This window comes from Myotis davidii, unplaced genomic scaffold, assembly GCF_000327345.1.
Source record: "Myotis davidii unplaced genomic scaffold, ASM32734v1 scaffold665, whole genome shotgun sequence".
Lineage (NCBI taxonomy): Eukaryota > Metazoa > Chordata > Mammalia > Chiroptera > Vespertilionidae > Myotis > Myotis davidii.
Genome location: NW_006296410.1, coordinates 154,608 through 155,389, shown reverse-complemented (window position 1 = coordinate 155,389; position 782 = coordinate 154,608).

Genomic DNA, 782 nt, shown 5'->3' with positions numbered 1-782 from the left:
GCCTCCGGGCCTCTCCTCGCGGTGGGCTTCGCACCGGCACACGGTCCACGGCAGCCCCAGCTCCTCAGGCCCCCGTGGCCCCGCCCTGAGGCCCTTCCCCGCCGGATCCTCGCTCCTGGGTGCAGCCTGCTCCCCCGGGCTGACCCCTGTGGCAGCAGAGCCCGTCCCTCCCGACCCCTCGAGTCACCATCATCAGCTCTTCACAGGCCAGGAGGGCAGCAGGTCCAGGCGGGCACGGGCTTTCCCAGTGCCAGGCACGGGAGGCCCCATCTGCTCAGGCCGGACGCCCCTGTCCCCGCCACGCCCACTCCGCATGGAGAGCGGCTCCCCTGGGAAGGACTCGACGCCCGGAGGAGGGGTCCCTCCCGACCTCTCATGACAGAGACTCACAGCCACTCAGCACTCAGCTGTACGACACGCGGGACTCAGAACACAGAACATGGGGAACAACGTTCCACTGCAAATGACGGAACCTTTAACTTCGCTGCATAAAGTGCCCAGTGAGTCAGTCCCGCAGCCGCCACCCACCGACCAGGGCAGGGATGCCTGGGCGGCTCCGGGACAGGGCAGCTGTCCAAAGGCCCTGCCCACCGGGCAGCAGGTGGCGGCAGGCCAGTCGGAGGCCAGTCTCGCCCTCCACCCTGACCTCCACAAGAGGACACTGGGGACAGCGCAGGGCCGAGGGCCTGGGGCAGCACGCGGCCCGGAGGACACCGGCCGCAGGTCACGTGATGGCCAGTGCGGTGGAACCTGCCCCCAGGCCTCGGCGGGCCCAGCCAGGC